We start from the raw sequence: 17,534 nt of genomic DNA on the forward strand, positions 1-17,534 counted from the left end.
CCTTAAATAACCAAACAGCATTTCGTTCTGTAATACATAGGGTCACCATGAGTCATAAATGACTCGACGGCAACTAACAACAACAACAACAGCTTTAAAAAATGGTGGCAGTGGTGGCCCAAAGAGATTTAAAAAAACAAACAAACAGATTTAACATGCCCCATCCTTATCTATGTAGGATTGAGAACTGAGGATTGCAATCATGTACTATATGTAAAATGGGTCCTAAAACCGACGTAAAGGTTACAGAGAGTATGAATTATAATTAATTCTCATAGTGTATAACTGTTTCTCAACCTCAGCAACTTTAAGCTGTGTGGACTTCAACTCCCAGTATTCCCGAGCCATGCTGGTTGGAGAATTCTGGGAGTTGAAGTCCACACAGCTTAAAGTTGCTGAGGTTGAGAAATGCTGGTGTATCACACGTCAATAATCCATGATGTGCTGTGACTTCCTGTTGAGGATGATTTGGTGTGGTGGTTTTGCTACATAATTTTACATTGCTTAGCTTCTCGTATGGCACAGCACATCTTCTGACATCCTATCACAACCATTTCAATCAATCAATCCTTTTCTTTCAGTGACCGTATCACTGTATCTTTAAATAGCAAGAGAATGAGAAAAGACGTTCTGCATGAATGCTGTACCATTTTAGAATTTTCTCAGTTGAACCCTGGACTTTGGTTGTGTTGGCTGGAAATGCTGCGAGTTGTATTCCCAAACCATATGGAAAATGCTAGGTTGGGAACTGCTGTTTTGAAGAGTCATCAAAGCCTGGAAAAAGCTTCTTTCTTCATCACAGAACTCCCATTATTATTTTTTTAATAACAGGAATTTAAGGAGCTATTGTAATATACTAGTAAAAGGTTGTATGGAATTCATACATTAATTATTTTTTATAATTATATTAATTATTTCTAATAATTTGGTGCCTATAAATCTGTATCTCTTAGCAAAATTATACCATACAGAGAAGTGATTTTTTTTCAAAATTTGTGGACTTCCTATATAAACAGAAATATATTTGTGCTATTAAGTAATTTTAAACTACACAGCTCATCAGCATCCTGCAGAAGCCATAAAGTATTAAGGGTCAATTGGGGAAAAAAAGAAAAATAAGAGATGAATATTGAACCTTCTTGAGATCTTCACAACTTTCACTGACCTAGAGATACGAATCAGAATTAAGGGAAAATACATGATGAAATTAAAAGTATCTTGTCCTTTTTCTGTATGTGTATTTATTTATTTATTTATTTATTTATTTACTAGAACCATTCTGACTGCATCATATAGAATTAAATACAAATTCTTGAACATTTACCACAATTATATGACAAAAAATAAATGTATATTTTTTATAATGACAATACACCCATACTCACAGGTATGGCGATCCAGTCATATTAGACCTGTTTGTCACTTGCTAACTTTTCGCTTAGGGTCCAACTTTACCTGCATTATGGAGTATAGCAAGATAGGTGAATTGCCTTCAGGACTTACTAGAGCTGCATCATGAAGCACTCAAAATGTCTTAGTTGCAACTTATTTTTTATTATTTTTTATTTATTTAATTTTTATCCTGCCTTTATTATTTTTATAAATAACTCAGGGTGGTGAACATACCTAATACTCCCTCCTCCTATTTTCCCCACAACAGCAACCCTGTGAGGTGGGTTGGGCTGAGAGAGAGTGACTGGCCCAAGGTCACCCAGCAGGCTTTCATGCCTAAGGCAGGACTAGAACTCTCAGTCTCCTGGTTTCTAGCCCAGCACCTTAACCACTAGTCCAGCCTGGCTTGCCCCATATATAGCAACAGGCCTGCAACTAGGGTCTGTGTTACCCAGGGCAAACATGGATTCTGCACCCATTTTGGTGCCCCCCAGCGCTCATTTTGGCACCCCTCCAGCATGGCACCAGGGGCACATGCCCAGCTTGCCCCCCCCCCGCCCCGCAGTTGCAGCCCTGTATAGCAAACTGAACACTACTGGAAAAATGGATCAGTGCAGCAAGATCTGAGACATCTAGAAGAAGAAGAAGGTCTTGTATTAACCAAAGATGAATGAAACATCCTCAGCACTAACTAACCTTCTCAACAAGCAACACCAATTTCAGGAGACTCTTCAAAATGTTTTCTCTGATCGAGCATGGTCATCAATAGACTACCAGTCAAAAATAAAAGCTCATTTTATCATCTCCACCTTTCTGGATCCAGTTTTAATTGCTTCTACTTTATCCTTCAGCTCACAGCCTCCAAACATTTATGCAGGACAGAGTCAGGAAAGATGTGAAGATACCATATTCATACATACAAAATAACATTAAAAAAATCTTCTTTTAATTTTTCCACCAGAAACCCCACAATCCCCATGCAGTCTTGTAAGGCAGAGATATAATTTTGTATACATAAAACAACTGAGAGCCCAGTTTTGTACATGACACTTATTTTGAAATCAATAGGAAAAATCAACTGTCTGAAACCTTAAGATTAGGGTTTATCATATTTTTTTTTTTTTTTAAATGGATAATTATTGAGATAAGGGTCATTTAATGTCAAACACAAATAGATTACACAAATGTTGTCTCTTGTTCCTAATTGCTTCTTCAAGATTCTTGTCATATTCTGTAGATTTAGAAAGGTTTTAAAATTGGAGTATATTTCAGTATGTAAGGAAATCATGGCCAAACTTTGTGATCCAAAATAATAGATTCATTAGGGTCAGTATTTTCACTGGTGAGGTAAGAGTTATCTTTACACCTGTTTAATATATTTGTACACCCAGCATCCTTGTACGTAATAATTAGGCAGTTGAAAAGCTTCTGAGATGCTTTAAAGGTTGTCCTCATTCATTCACATAATTGCATGAGTTTACAAAAAGGACATATGATCTACTCAAAACAAATAACTTCTGTCTATCTCCTTATTTACCTGTCTCTCTAACATGCTTGCTCAAAGTCGTTCTTTAGAGACAAGGATCAATTTGGATTTAAGAAATGTGGTCTATGGCTATTCCAAATGAACAATTCCTTTAAAAATATAGCCATACTTTCAAGTTGTTTTCTTTAATTAAATGTTTGGTTTCCATTTTTTTTTTAAAAAAGGACTCATAATCATAGTCTCAGAAATGGATGGTCTTTTTAAAAGAACTGCTGTATGCAGTTCTCTGTGTGTGGTTGTGTGTGTGTGTGTATTTGTAACGTGATCCCTTATTTAACAATACAGACACAATACATGCAACGTTGTGGAATGCAATCCACTAAACTAAAACCTCATCCAACATTTACATTGCGTGCAAGATTTTCTCTCATTATAATTTCTTGTATGTGGCTGTCAAAACCTCTAGCTATCTGATAGATAAATGTTTTAAAGAGATCAAATCTTTGTATTATGAAGGGGTTTTTTAATGCCTCAACATAGCATGAACATTGGTTAAGCATTCTGGTTGCTAGGTCTTCTTTTATACGTTGGGGTTAACATCTTAGTAGAAAACAAGTGTAGTCATAAATTAGAAAATACCTTTGCCAATCTTCCAGTTTGTTGCGTATATACAAAATGTTTCCATGCAGGAAATCATACAGTACAATGGCTTGTCCATGTATTTAATGGAGCCATTGTTGTATAAATTGGAATTAGGGGGTATTCGTCTTGAGAAATAAGTATCTGTCCCATGGAGTTACACAGCAACCAATATCTGCTTAACCAGGGTTTAACAATTAATCCTACTGAATGTAATCTAGCCAGAGGTGTATAATATACATACATTTGTTTTAAAAAATAGTGAAATCAAGAGAAAATTAACCGTATTATGCCTACATTATTGTGAAATTCATTTTGAGGGTGTTTAATTTTCTTGGAACTGTATTTTTAAAGATTAGTGAGGCTTCGATCATTCTTCTGTGATTTTCTTTCATCACATAATCACTAACCGGAGATGGGGAAGATGCCAGAGGCAAAAATGAGAAAAAAATATGCTCACGTAAAATTTCCACTAATATACAGAGAGCAAATCTTCATATCCCCTTCAAAACATCACTGCATCTTCTGTCCATCTTCAGAATTCCAGCACCACCCCAAAGTCTATCAAAATAGGATAAATTAAAGAGCTAAATGAACCAACCCTCCCCATAATAATTTAAGATGAATTACTTTTATTTCAGTTCAGTGAACTGCACTGAAATAAAGTAAGGTATGTCTTGAGCTGTCAGTGAAGAACTTAACTGCTTTATGTAGAACTTGGAAATAAGGATTTTAAATTCAGTGCTGGAAAACCAGTCTGCTTTGTTTACTTGTTGTTTACTTATTACACTGCAATGTTCCCCTCTGGGCCTTGTCTATAGTGCTGCTATTTCACCTCTGCCTGACTCCATGCTGGCTCATAGCTTTATAGCACATTTCTCCTGTATTTAAAGCATATCCTGCATCTGCCTATGTCAAGTGATTGAGTGACTGGGTTGTCACTCAATGCTTACATGATTAGTTTGGTTTCTATCATCTCTGCCTGTTATTATGATTGTGAGAATCACACAAATATATATTTATGCACCACAGTAGCACCTATTAATAAATGGAAATTTTATTTTTATTAACATTTTCAGCAGTGCTTTTTGCCAGAGAAACAAATTAGGACGCACCTAAGGAACCTGGGCAACTGCATAAAAGTGGGAGGGATGAGACATAACCTCAAATATTGGGAGTTTTGTCTACAGATGGGCTTTGTAATACCTTTATCCAAAGCAAAGATATTTGTTCCAGTTCTGATTAGGAAGATACAACACAGGGAAATCGTCTAGCTCTTTGACAGCACTGAAGCATGATGGAGACTGTAGCTTCTCTTCTCTTATATTACTAGCTTCTTCTCCTTTATCATGGGACAAAACAAGATCACTCTTTGACCCAGAAGATGACAAAGCAGAAGAAAAAAGGCACAAGCAATAAGGAAAGAAAGTGTGTAATGCAGAGTTAGACAACCTGGCAATCTGAATTATCCTCTAAGCCTGTACGGTTTCCAAGATAATAGTATAACATTAGCACTAAGTATGTGATACTTTCACTGCAGAATATATTGCTTATCACAGGCATATTGCATATTCTCCAAATAACCACTTCCTGCCCAAGACAAACTCTAAAGAACTATCTGTTGCCTCTTGAAAAAAGAAAAAGCCTCCTTTTACTGATAGCCCTAAAAGAAGCATGTGTGTTACATCATATAATCCAATAATCTCTCTCTCTTAAACTATCAATGGGAAATATGGACAGGAACCCTGCACAAAAGTGTTACAGAAAGCATTTCAGTCTTCTTCTAGATTTCCCTTTGAAGGGCCATGAAATATTATTTTCAGAGTTAAAAGCAAGAGAAGAATGGGCTTTTGAACTGATTTGAGGGTGAAGTAATAATGGGGGTTTTAGAAAAGGGACATTCCAAAACTTGGTGTGCAATCCGTGATTGTCAGTGAGGTACTGACAAACTACTTCATCAAATCAGACCATTAAATGGGGCTGCACCCAGCTGCACAACATGTTGTCAGGACCCCTTGTAAATCTTCATACATTTACCACATCGTATGCTGAAGCAATCGTATCTAATATTTATATTATTTCCTTATTTTGTTTTCTTTCGAACAAAATTGTCGGGCTTATCTAAAATCCAGTATGGTATGTTAGAAATAGCAGAAGTTGCTTTTAGGATTTATAGTTGTACACCAAGCATAGATACAGTGTTGCCATAATTGCAAGCTATCGAACAGCTGCACAGTATTTATTGAAAATACTGTATCATTTGTGTACACCTATTTGGAGAAATTGCACTGCATAGTTTAAAAGTTATCATTGCAAAAAGCAAATAGATAAAAAGGAAAAAAAATCGAAATATACTCAAAGATGCTCTATACACTAGATTTGTTGCATTCTTTCAATTTATTCTCATAAATTCTATATAGAACCTGCTTTCTAATATAGACTTTGACTTCCTTAAACTCTGTTTTCACTTTTCTTTTTTTAAAAAAAATTGAATCCTTATAGTTCAGCTATACCTTGCTTTCATTCTTTTCTCTACACATATATTATACTGACCCTTAATAAACATGTTTTTACCCATACAAGTTTTTGCAAAGGAAGAAGAAGAGGATGGGGTCCAGATTCTGCATATCTGGAAAAAATGACCTCAAATACTGAGTCTGGAATAAAAGGTGTGAAAAGGTATACACACATTCAAGCACATGCCTTGGAGGAAGGGGAGATGATAGATAGATAGATAGATAGATAGATAGATAGATAGATAGATAGATAGATAGAGTATTCTTTATATTATAAATTATATAGCAATCATTCTGGTGCATATAGTTAAGGCCTTAAATCCTTAAAGTCTTTTATATAAGTGATTGGCATGTAATTGTGCAGAGAAATTCTTTAAGGATGTTAAGTTTATTTATACTGATATACCATTAATGTATCAATAATAGCTATTAATAGCTATTGATTATAAATAATAAAGTGTCCTCCAAAAAGTCTTAATCCTGATTATGTTTACATAAAAATAAGTGCAACCAATACTGATGCAGCTTACTTCCAACCAAAATATGTGTTGGAGTAATAAATAGGGTTTATTTTTCCTTCCTTCCTGACATTGCATCTGTTCTCCTACATAATAAGCAGTTTTATTCCCCAACATAATATTTCATGGTAATATTTATTTAATTTTGGCTATAATACAATATCAACTGACCATATTTAAACTTACTCCTGACAGTGGAGTTAAGCACACTAGATTATATGTTGGACAATGACCCATGTATGACACTGCAGAGCTATCAAAATACATGATCCAGAATGTGTGTATGTATCTAGCTAGATAGATATTTCTAAATGCATATTTTAGCGGCTTAGAAGTATATTTTAAATTCACTATTGTTATTAGAACAAGAAACAAACCTGTGCCTATCTTGATGACATAATCCAAAATGTATGTAGAAAAGAATGAAATATTACCAGGATCAGGGGGGATTTGGGGGGGGGCACCAAAAAGGATACAGATGAAATCTAAGGGCATTCCTTCCCCATATATTATTCCTGTACCTACCCCTTTTGTCAAAAGCAATTGTGTGATGGTCTATGGATATGCTTTTTTGAAATAAAAACTATTATAGCCCTTAATACACTTTCAATGTCATTCTGCGAAAATATTGTTGAAGTCAGTGAGACAAGGGATAATTCAAGACTGTAAGAAATGAAAACACCATAAAATGTTTTAGAAAATATTTTGAAATTAATTCCAAAATTTGATTTTATGACATAAAAGCTGTTTTCTTAAAAGAAAATCAGTATTTTTGTTTGAAGATGGTTTAACCATAAGTACACCAAATGCATGGTGTTAATTATTTGATTTTGGTAACTCTTCATTCATTCTAGTCAATTCTTATTTAAAAGAGGATAAGTAAATGAAAAGATTTCATTTGTTTTAAATATCTGACATAAAACACAAAGGCTTTATGCTTGTTCATGCCTTAATCCTTTTAGAATTGTTTAGTCCTTTTTTTAAAAAATCAACAAAAATATTAAAGTTTATACAAGTATTGGTTTTAGAATTATTTTCCCAATAATTATTAAAAGTTTACTTTGGCCTGTAAAACTTAAGGATAGAATCATAAACATGATGACTAAAAGAGTATGAAAACAGTGGGACTTACTTCTGAGTAAACAGCAATTCAATAGTTCTTCAGAAATAATGAATTAAGTACATTTGCTATTGGAGATGTATTTCATATTCTTTACAGTCACTTCCCATTCTGTAGAGGAGACAACTGTATTTCTTAAAGGAAATGTTTGGAACTGAAAATCATCATCAGCATCATCATTATTATAAAGTACTTCTATTTATCCCGGGACAACTCACTCACTCTCTCTCTCTCTCTCTCTCTCTCTCTCTCTCTCTCTCTCTCTCTCTCTCCCTTTCTCTCTCTCTCTCTCTCTCTATATATATAAACATTAAATTTGAGGATACATTACCAATGACTGCAGGATTGCAGCCTAAATGCTCAATATAAGGGAAGTAAAGAATAATCAGAAGCATTTCTGCATTCCTGAAAACATTTTACCAGCACCTGTGATTTATCACCTGATCTGGAGTCCATAATGCAACAGGAATGTCCCAATTGAGGATAGGAAAGATGGATGGAAGAACCCCATGTATGGAACCCCATTACTAGTAATACATTAATGCCTTCTATGGGAGAGGAGTCTGTCTCTTACTCCCATCAGCTATCCCAATCCACAAACCAGTTAATTCAAAGGAGATGCAAGGGATTTCCCTAAGTCTATGGAAACACACCTTCAAATGTATCTAACCATTCTATGCCTTCCAGTCAGGAATCCTCAGCAATTCATGAGAGCAAGGAAAGGCCAGGAGAACGGATTAAATAGGAAGGTTGCAGATTCAGACAGGCTAGGCTGACTCTTCTATATTTTATGGGGACAGTAACATCAACGATGCATCAGCTCCATAACTTCACACAATACTTTCTTCCAGTTTCCAGATATAAACAATAGAATTAACTAATAGGATTAGTTCTGAATTATAGGATGACCAGTGTTCATTATAATGGTTGTCTCCAATAAAAGAAGAGAGAAGAAGGAAGGAAGTTGATCTTCCAATAAATAAACTAAGCCTTTTTGCCAGATCGTGATTTTAGTAGGCAGAATAAATACTGTTGTAATCAATACGGATTTCTTTCAGGGGCTGATACAGTCGATATTAAATCTGTCAATGAATATGAGGTTAGATGAGATTGCCTATACATTCACACACAGAGACACACATCTTTCCAGCTCCCGTCCTCTTTGATGACCCTTTTTCTCTAAGTCTGGACATGCCATACCGGTATATGATAGTTCTGCCTTACATCAAGCGTGCTAAAATAGAGATGGGAGGGGGGGATCGAGAAAGAAGTACACAGACTTTTAAAGGGCATGTTATGCTGAGCAATTTTGCTTTCCATAAACTGTGTGTTCCAGACAAGAAAAGAAAAACGCAAGCATGACTAATTAACTAAATGTTCTAGAGATAACAAAGCAGCCTAAAAAAATGACAGACTGCAGAATGCAGATAGGACAGGCAGGATTTATAAGCAGCTTTTATGTGGAATTTGGCAATTAAAACCTGGATTGAAACAGTTTAACTTATTTGAACAGTTTAATTTATTTTCAGCCTATGCCTGTTTGCAGGATATTATCAGCTGGAGACCCCTTTCTGCAACAGAAATTGCCCTGTTACGGCGACTTTTTAAACCTGCCGTGACTTCTTCCATTCTGAAACGTTGTTGTGTTTTACCCTTCTCTTCTAAAAGTGATACACTTATTTATTAAGGCAGGGGAAACGTTTATCTGCTAAATTCGCCTCTGATCAACTTCCCATTTATTTTAAAGGTATCTTTGAATCTGGCCAAGTCCAGACAAGAAAGGGATGTGAGGAGGGCTGATAATATCAACAGTGTAAGCAGATATTTGGGATTTGTTCACAATACAAATATTCGGAAGATCTGCATCTCTACCCGAATACTACGCAGGCTGAGTACAGTCTACGGGGAGGTTTCTAGGAGCCCCGCTCCTCACCGGCTTCGAAAAAATGTTTAGCCTCATTGATGTCAGTGGGATTCGAACTCTTTCGGGGGACCAGGCGCAGGTTCGATTCAGACAGTCGTTCCTATCGATTCCAAGCCTATTTAAAACTACCTACGTGGTCCCATTGAAGAAGGGCTGGGGAGCATCGAGCTAATAGCTTAAGCACCATTTCATGATAGGTCGGCCAGCCTTGATCTGCTTTTTCCAACACCTGCAGGCTAAGCGTTTTTTTTTTTTTTTTGGAAGCAAGTCCTTCAGACTCGTGTCGAAGACTAAATAATGCACCAGTCATCGGAATGCAGTCTCCGGGGCCAGATCTCCTTAAAACAAAGCAAAGCAAAGCAAAGGTCTCGTACAGCAAACCCGCTGCTGTTAAGACTCTGCCCTTCCCGCTTGTCTTTTAAATATGTTTTCTTGGACGCGGGTCATTTTCATTCGAGTTTACTTTGGTGTAAAGGCGCTTGTCGCCGGGATGCCCGTCTTCCAAAAAGATAGCCACGTCCAGTTTATTTTTGTCTTAAATAGTGTAACGGGGGGAGGGAAGGAAGGGGAGGGATCAATAAAAGCAGACTTTCCAAAACTTTCACAGGAGGCACCTATCTCATTCTATAGAGCAGGGAAAACCCAAAGTAATTTTTGGAAGTTCAGAGAGGAAGCTCTCAGGAAAGGTTGCTGGGCGCGTAGGGCTGCTTTTCAGTCACCCGTCACCCTTTGGTTAATCCTCCTGGATCATTAGACCATCCAGACGCGGTCTTGGGTGGGGGCAAGTAGTTCGTGAAAGGGCTTGAGTGAAACGGATCGATATCATTCCTATATCCTCAGGAAAGGGCGGTTGGATAATATATGTTTTATACGGGTGAGGTCTCTTTCCAAATAGGAAGGTGTCTTAATTGAAGCAGAAGTCTGAGTGTGGTCAAGGGGATCGACTTTTGGCACCTCACAAATCGTCTTGCCCTCCTAGATGGTTCCCCTGTCTGAGGAGCACAGCATCTCTCCTCCTTCCTTTCTTACCCACGGAGAGGCTTTTATTCCTAAGTCCAAGAGACCTGAACACTGTGCAACATCGCTTAAGGAGTGAGTTTCACCGACGTGAGTCTGGGAAGAAGAGCCGCGCTAGTTAAACGTGAGGAAAGCGTAGACTTCGTGGAAACTCACGTTCTGGCTCCAAGGAGAGACTTTACTAGGGAGACAAGGAACCTATGAAGTGAATACCTTTCCTACTCCAAAATGCTTGGGGGTCGGGGTCCTATCGAAAGCAACGCGCAGGGACTGACGGATTGCAGAACTTGTCAGTGCCGCCCCGATTTCATTAAGTGACCTCCGAGGGGTGAACAGGACAGGGGACAGGTGTGCGAAGACAAGGGGGAGGCGTCCTCTGCAGTCCCACCGCTTTATTCTAGCCTTGTGCCCAGCCTTCACCCTTCAGGCCATGGAAAATCGGGTATCACCGCATCACATCCAAGAGCTTCATTTTTTATATAATACCCCTCCTGCGAAACAGACATGCGTACCAGGACTTAGGTAAACTTACAAGGACACTCTCACAAACGCCGGTAAAGTTACAGAAACTCCAAACCAATGAGAAGGAGAAAGGAGCCGGGATTGGTTTGGAGTTTTGAAAGCAAAACGTAATCTTTTCTCCGATCCTAGAGTTCCCTCCTAGTCAAGCTCTTTGTATAGTCCTGGGCGCTCTGGATTGAGATCCACGATCGGAAGAGTTTTCGAGGAATGCGTGTGTTAGCATTTTTCCCCTAAAGTCGCACCGTTTGTTCGCACAACTGTTAGCACCCGCTTTCACGCGCTTGCTCGGTGCTGGGTTTTCGAAGCACGAAAACCACCGCGCCGTAAGCGATTGTTATCATAACTTCTTTTTTTCCCCCAAAGTGGGAACAGAGCTAAAGCTTTGGAGGAGCGGGAAGTGCCGTGAACTTGAAGGTGCCGCTGCTGCTGTTCAGGCTCCGGAGCCCGGAGGAATCACCTACTCCCCCTTGTGACTGTCAGGGCGGTCCCGAGAAGCCGTTCCGATTCCCTTGAACTTTGCTGGACTTCCAGACCTCGAGAGCTCACCCTCGGGCGCATGTCATTGGACCTCGCCGAGCACCACCGAAATTCAGCTAATTTTAATTCCTCCACCCCTCATTTGCGAAGTGTCGTCCACCCAGGCGTGTCAGCCAAAGGTCAACTCTACGCAGCGGTTGGGTTCACTTCCCCCATATATCCTAGTAAGGGCGGGGGGGGGGGGCAAGGTGAAATTCAAATCAGGCTTAACCTTAAATGCCTATAAATTTTAATCAACCTTATATTTTAATATCACTATGCGCTAGGACACCATTTATGACAATCATGTAAAACGACACCTCAGGCTGCGAATTGCTATGTGCAGACTGTGTGGCTGGTCTTGTTACTGTTGTAAAAAGTTTGAGTATGTTTCCGACACAATAATTACCAAACTTATGAGTTGTCTTCGAGGGAACTTTTGACATTAGAATTTCAAATCACCCCGCGATGCTAACTCGGTGATCTCAGAGCCTCCCGCGGCTGGCAGCTGCCTGTTTTATATAATTACGGACCGTTGCAAGCAGCAAATATCAAGGTAAGACAAAACACCGCCTGGCTCTCCTCGAAGCAGACGCCACAATCGCATCAGCGAGTGGCCAACCGGCTTCAGCGTCCGTGCCCTGAAGTCCGTCGGAGCCAGCAAATAGCGTTCGTGCTGGTTTCTGTTGAGATTTCAGATGCCACCAGAGTTTAATTCGGTGCTGCTTGACATGAAACGATTCGGGTTGGGCAGCTCTGTTCGGTAAGAAAACACACACACACACACACACACACACAAACTTCTACAAGGCACACACACGCACATACACACCAGCAGCCAGCTCAGCAGCACCATCTTTGCAATGGACCAATGTCCCACTTACCAAAGCTGGAGTGTAGGTTTTCGGCAAAAGACTGCCAGTGGGGTTGAGGAGTGAATAACTGAAGGAAAAGTTGGACGAGGAATGCCTTTTTTTTTTAAGAAGCTAGGAGGAAGTGAGAGCACAGCGCTGTCTTGCTCTTTCTGGCCGCCGCCACCGGAACAATGATCTGAGAGTTAGGAGAGCAAGACCGTGCCAGATCTATAGACGGAGAGAGGGAGCGGGAGCGGGAGCGAGACGGGGGAGATTCAACTCAGGGCCAAATCTCAGCTTCACATTCCCTCCAGCAAACCAAAAGGGTTAACGCGGGGGGGGGGGGGAGCGCGAGCAAGCGAAAGAGGGAACTACCCCCACAATAAATAGCATTTTGTAGACAAAATATTTCCAAGCTCTTGGATACATGTGTGTGTTTTTTCTCTCGGAGTGGGTGGGTTTTGTTTTCTTGTGTTTTTACTTTTAATTATTTTCCAAGAAAACGAGAGACACGCCTATTCAAATAGGCTGGACAAGTAATTGGAGAAGGGGATACAAGCCCTCAGTGGGACCTGTGGGGTCGCTTTTCCGCATTTGTACGTGCGTGTATCTCTCTACCTGTTGCCCGAGCTTTTAAACATGTTTCCTCCTCAAAGAAAGCATCTCTAAACCACTTGCTTTTGAAAAAGGGACCCGGGAAAGTGGAGCGGAGGTAAACAGCAGCTTAGGAAGTGCAAATAAAGGATGCAGGTTTACAGTAGTATTTAGAGCACGCAGTGATTGTAAACAAGGTCGAAAAGGAAGAGGATCAACAGTGGTGGAGCCGGATGTTTTTCTCGCCCACCTTTTGAACGAAATAAAGCTGTCGGAGGCTGACCGGTCATGTGATCAGGGGGTGTGTAAAAGCGCGCGCGCGCGCCTCTGCGTTTCACTCCGCTTTTTAAGTCACCAGCCTTCCTTCGCCTTCTCAGCTAAATAATATATTATATGCTCGCCAGGCTGTAATCAATCTGTTATGAGATGCACTTTAGAAAGAAAAAAAAAAAAAACCCACGCCATTTTAAATTTCAACATGGTATTTAAAGAAGAGGAAATGGGCTTTAGGTTAAGATCAAATAATCAACCTTTTACGTACAGACCTCGCTTTGGCGTTTCATTACATCTAGTAATTGCGGCAGGGAGATAGGTTCTCGAAGGTGCCGACAGGAAAGCGAATGATCAGAAAGGAGTGTTTGTTTTGTTTATTTAAGGAAAAAAAATATCTAGTGTCAGATTATTTGCCATAAAGTAAGAGAAAAAAGGGGTGAGGGGAGAAAGACTGGGCATCCACCAGATGTGGCGAACCCCTGGAAAGGAGACTTGGGTCTCACTCCAGGGCCCCATTCACTAAAGCTGAACGCGAAGGACTGCTCGGAACCGGGTGAGCTCTGCCTGCGCTACTGGAGAACGTTTGGAGGAGAATGGACGGCGTTCAAAGGGCGGAGAAGTCAGCTGTACTGCCCTGGCTGGTGGGACATCGCCCGCGTCCCTCGCATTACATCCCATCGAGAACTGCGAGAAGCTGAAGCGCCGCTAAGAAATAGCTAAAGTCACTAAGAGGGCACTGACTTTAGTGGGTCAGTGTGGGCTGAAATCCAAGAGCTTTGACTGAGTTGCGAGGCTGCTAAACATAGCCGTCCACGGCGGTTAACCTGCTGGGCGATTTCCTGCTCCTAACAAAGGCTAGAAAACAGTTACTGCATACACGCGTACATACACCACACGTTAACCCGTCAGAAGTACGTCACCCATTTTCTGTCGTCATACTGTGTTGGTTGTCAGTGTTACTATTCTGATCATTTCCAAAATCCCTCTGATCAGACCTCTTGGCTCCTCCCTAATTCCAGATTCGGGGTGCCTGGCCTATTTTGCCGAGCTTCTCTTGTCATTCATTCAAGCGACCAGACGACCTGGTGGGGAGAGACCGGTGGCCTGGAGCTGGTCGCCCGCATGGGAGCAGCCGGGGCACGGCAATTAAGGTTCAGGGATGTCTCAATACCTCCTGCGTGTTTGCCATCTAAGGCATTCGAAAGCCATTCGACGGAGCAGACCTCGGATCTAAAACCTTTGCAATACTGAAGGGCCCGCCTGAAGGACCCCTTAAACCAGCAGGTTGGGGAAAGGAGGCGTGGAATCAACCGGAGGCAGTCTGGCAGACAAACCAGAGCGAAGCCGCCAAAGAGATCCCTTCCGGGCCTGAATGGATCTTCCTAATGAAAGAGAAATCACCGGCTAACCGAAGGGAGGGGACGCGTTAAGCCGCACCAGCGTCGTCCTAACGCTCTGCTTGGGAACGGCGCTGCTGCTTCTGCTGCCATCCTATAGAGCCTCCCTCGCCGCCGCTGCTCCCCCCACGCCGCCCCCCCCGGCGTTATTCGCTATGTGCCCGCAAAGTTTGCTGAACCTTCTGCGCCTTGTTTGCCGTACGACCTCACTTAAAACACCGCCGATATCGGAAAACAAGCACGTGCATCCTCCCCCAACCCAACTATTTCGGGAGCCAGGCCAGCGGTTTGGCTCTGATTTAGGCTCTGTGTGGTTACCTACTCCAGACAGTTTAGGAAGTGCTGAGAGTTATAAATATTCAACAGCACGTGGAAGCTCTGCCCAAGGGTGGGGGAGGCGCATGCGCGGCCCACCCGAATTCTAGCGCCGAGGACTGTGTGCGTACTTAAAGCGAGAAACCTGGTTCCTGCGTGCCACTGGAAAACTCGAGCACATCCCTGGTGCGGCCAGAAAGCGGAGGCAGAATTCTGAGCATGCGGTCTTGTCTTGTTTTCCAGGAATGCTCCTTCGCGAAATAGCAAAGTCACTTGTCCTTCCCAGATTTCTTTGTTTTCCTTTCGGTTGCTTTATTTGCGAAAGAGCCAGTCTGGAAAAACAGCAGATGGTCTTGCGAAAAAGGAAGTTGGGTTTTTCTTGCCTTTTCGTTTCATACAATTTATTTCTTTTTCTCTAGCCATCCCCTTCGGCTCAGTAAACACACGCGAAAAGCAACGCCCTCTCTTTCTCGCACACACCAGTCCCCAGGAAACAACGGAATGGAGTGAGTTGCACTAAAAATAAAAAGGTTTTCTAGAAATTGGATGGAAGAAAGAGGTTGTTTAAACGCAAACATTCAAGGTGGGTGTGCATTACTGTCCTGCCTACTATGTACTGAAACAATTGTTTACTACAGGCCGCAACACTGAATATATGTAAGCCCTAGAAAAGATCCGTGGTAAACATATGCTTAAGATTCGCACTGATAAAAGTGTGACTTCCAAGTGCTTAATTTGCTGATCCGTTCCTAGCAAACTTGCCATTCCTGCGTATTACAGACAGACTTGGGTGCTGTGTTTCACAAGTGTGAATTGTCATATACGCATGACTGCATATAGGCACAAAGATCTGTGTTTGTGCTGAGTCTCCCAGGATCTGTGTATAAAATGTGTTTTTATACATATATATTGCAATTAACTTGATTTATTATTATTCAAAAACCCCTTTCCAATAGGGGCGTCATCTGGAAACTTCATGCTATTTTATTCTAGCATTCTAAAGCTGAAATAAATGTTACCAGTTGATGACAGCTTCCAGCTGCATGGTAAAAATAGCCCTCTGGTTTCACATGATCGTGTTTCTTATTAAGCAAAGATGCAGCAGACCTGAATTACAGAACCTAGGAGGAAGGGACAGATTTAACACTGATTTTATCATGTCAAAGGATTGCAGTTATACATATGCATGCACATGCACCCACATGCGTACACACATTCAACAACTAATAAAGGTCAGTTTTAATAATTTATTTTATGTTGATATCTTCAAGCATACCCTGAGTTAAGTTTAAATGGGTGCAAACTAAGTGGAATGTGTGACAAATGTCTGGGAGGGACAGCTAGATTTGTAGTGTGGAAAGGGAATGGGAAATAACATGCGCTGTGAAACACACACAAAAAATGCAAAAGCTTACTAGAAAAAGAAAGGTAATCACAGAATTGAGCATTAACATAAGTATGTAATTGAGAATGTACTGCTGACTCATTAAATGTATGCATTAACCGCATGTTAAATTTTTAAAAATATGTACCCGATGTATTGTATTTTTTTTCATGTGTGTGAAAACACACACACACAAACACACACAATAAGAACATGAGGCAATATAGGAAATCCATCTGAATGAATCATGACTTCTTATGATGGCTGCCTTCTTTAAACCAATGATCCCTGTTCCCACAGAGACCCTTTCTCTACAACTCACCAGGATTGTTTTTGCTACCCAGGCCTGATCCTACATTGTTTGGTGGCTTCATTGTCTTCTGTTGAGCCCATCCTAAAGATGCTGGAGCTTTCTCTTCACTTTGCCTCCTCCTCTGCTGCCATTCATGAATGACCCAAGAGCTTATATTTTTACATCCCCAATGCAGGTTATGTCTATTCAAGTGTCTTGTGAAAATACTGGGGGTGGGGGGTGGGGAGGCGCATGCACATATACACATACCATACACATGACCAAGTGTAAACAAATCTGCAAAACAGTACAGTAATATTCCTATCTGCTGTGGATACATCCATAGACACATCAATATAGGTGAAGAAGATGGGATAAAAAGGTTCTGGTCACTTGCTGTTATTGTGCCCCTTTAGAGATGGAAGTTTTCTTTTCTTCTAAAAGGCACCAACTGTTGTACCAGTATTAGAAATCACTCTCAATTTGCATTGTTTAGTCATTTGTTTGAAAATGATGGTTCGTGTTTCATTTCCATTCCTATGTCCCTTTTCTTTTTCTTTTCACATCAGAAATCAGAAAAGCCTCTGACTGTAATTCCTTTATGTCCCAACTCTAAGCAGTTACTCAAGAATAAATTGCTAAAGTGTAATGGGAAAAAGAAGCAAAAATTCAGTGAGATTTCTATGAAAATTCAAAATACAATTTCATTTTCTGTGGAAAAGTGAAATACTAATGCAAAGTCACTTGTTCACATTATTTACGATCCAGGTGTTAA

The sequence above is a fragment of the Candoia aspera genome, chromosome 6, assembly GCF_035149785.1.
Source record: "Candoia aspera isolate rCanAsp1 chromosome 6, rCanAsp1.hap2, whole genome shotgun sequence".
Classification (NCBI taxonomy): Eukaryota; Metazoa; Chordata; class Lepidosauria; order Squamata; family Boidae; genus Candoia; species Candoia aspera.